The sequence below is a fragment of the Mastomys coucha genome, unplaced genomic scaffold, assembly GCF_008632895.1.
Source record: "Mastomys coucha isolate ucsf_1 unplaced genomic scaffold, UCSF_Mcou_1 pScaffold20, whole genome shotgun sequence".
In the NCBI taxonomy this organism is placed as follows: domain Eukaryota; kingdom Metazoa; phylum Chordata; class Mammalia; order Rodentia; family Muridae; genus Mastomys; species Mastomys coucha.
In genome coordinates, this window is record NW_022196903.1 from 69,292,142 (window position 1) to 69,294,800 (window position 2,659).

A 2,659-nucleotide genomic window follows, 5' to 3' on the forward strand; every position below is an offset into this window, starting at 1 on the left:
ATATCGAAAAAAAAAAAAAAGAATATCCTGCTTCTCCATGGAGGCCTGCAGAAACCCCAAAAACAACTACCTTGAACCACTGTTCCACCAATCCATTCCCACCCTGGTCTACCTGGGCAGTGCCAGAAGTGGTGAGTTGTATGCAAATGGTCTCCTGGCATACACTGTCTGATTCTGGGCTTATCCAGCTATCCTGATGAGCCTTGTAGTACCATGTAAGAGCCCCAAATTTTTCTGCCTCTTTGTAGAGGCCTATGGGAGTGTTGAGAACATCCAGCCTCAAACAATGCCTCACCAATTTCTTGCCAGTCAGGTCTGCCTGAGGCAGAGCCAGCAGAGTTGGGTCCCTTGACTTCCATTGTCTGGCACATTGATTATGTTGCCTTCCCATGGTGTACTGCTGGCATCAGAATCATCCAGCCAAAATCTGGAAAAACCAGATATCTAAAGGTGAGCTTAAAAACACAGTCAATAAGAACCAGAAAAATATGATACTAACAGAGCTCATTTAACCTGCTACAGCAAGCCATGAAGATTCTCTCATAATTGAAACATAAGAAGATAATCTTTGAATCCAATTTTATAAACATGATAGAGACCTTTAAAAAGGAAATTAATAAATTCCTTAAAGAAATACAGGAAAATGCATATAAACAGGTATAAGTATTTAAAAAGAAAAGAAATAAATTTAAAAAAATCCAAAAAATTACAATGAAACAGATGAAGGATATGAATAACACTGTCCATAAAATGAAAACAGAAACAGATAAAATGAAGAAAACATAAACTGAGGCAATCCTGAAGATGGACAACCTAGGAAAGAGAATAACAACTATAGACATAAACATGACCAAAGAATACAGGAAATGGAAGAGAGAATCTCAGTCAGAGAAGATCCAGTAGAAGAAATTAATATATTCATCAAAGAAAATGAAAATATAGAAAGTTTATGACATCAAATATCCAGGAAATCTGGGACACTATGAGAATACCAGACCAATGAATAACGAGAATAGGAGAAGAGTCTCTGTTCAAAGGCCCAGAAAATATCTTCAACAAAATCATAGAAGAAAATTTCCCTAACTTAAAGAAAGTGATGCAAATAAATATACAAGACATTTAGAGAATCTCAAATAGATTTGACCAGAAAAGAATATTTTTTGCACCACAAAAAGCTAAATGTATAGAATAAAGAAAAATATTAAAAGCTGAAAGACAATAAGACTAAATAACATATAAAAACAGAACTACCAGAATTTCTCATCAGACAATCTAAAAGTTAGAAGATGACTTGCAGTCCCAAAGACCTAATAGATGTCAGCCCAGACTCCAAAAGCCAACATACCTTCTGATTACCATAAATGGAGAAAATAAGGTGTTCCATGGCAAAATTAAACAATGTATTTCTACTAACCCAGCCCTACAAAGGATACCATGACAAAACATGGCTCCTGTTGCATATATGGTAGAGGATGGCCTTGTTAGACATCAGTGGAAGGAGCAACCCTTGTGCTTGAAGGTGTTTGAGTCCCCACTGTAGGAGAATGCCAAAGCAGGAAGGCAAGAGTGTGTGTGTGTGTGTGGGGGGGGAAGGACCCTTATAGAGGAAGAGGGAGGGGGAATGGGTTGGGGGTATCCAAAGGTGAGACCTGGAAAGGGGAAATATTTGAAAAATAGATAAAGTATCCAATAAAAAAAATTGAAAAAAAAAAAACAAAAACAAAAAACAAAAAACAAACCTCTAACATAAGGTAATAACACTTAAGAAAACATAAGAAATAATATTACACCACTAAAACCAAAAGAAGACATACATACTATAACCACCAACATCAATATAACAGTAAAAACAATTATTGGTCATTAATATCATTCAACATCAATCGACTAAATCCCCCAAATAAAAGGCACAGGCTATCAGAATAGTGATATAAATGGGACACAGAATTCTGCTATATACAAGAAACATCTCAGCCAGAAAGATAGATTACCTCATAGTTAAGGGCTGGAAAAGGCTTTTGTAATCAAGCAGACCCAAGAAGAAAGTTGTAGTACCCATTCTAAAATCTAATAAAACAGACTTTCATCCAAAAGTAATCAAAAAAATTAGGAAGAACACTTCGTACTCATCAATGGAAAATTCTACCAAGAGGATTTCTCATTTTTTAAAATATCTATGCCCCAAATAGAAGGGCACCCACATTCATAAAAGAAACATTACTAAAGCTTAAATCACAAGTTGTTCCATACACATTAATGGTGGGAGATTTCAACACCTCACTCTGACTGATAGACAAGTAAGTCATTGAGACATAGCTAAACAGAGAAATAATTAAACTACCAGAGGTTATGAAACAAATGGATCTAATAGATACCTATAGAACATTTCACCCAATCATAAATGAATATATCTTCTCAGCTCCTCACAGAAACTCCCTCAAAATTAAGCATATAATGGATAACAAAACAAGCCTCAACAAATAAAAGATTGAAATAACCTCTCCTATATTTTCAGATTACCATAGATTAAAGCTGAACCTCAACAACAATAAAAACAACAGAAAGCCTGCATACTACTGGAAACTGGAAACTGTATACTAAATGATTACTGGGTCAAAGAAGAAATAAAGAAAAAAATTAATGACTTTCTAGAATTCAA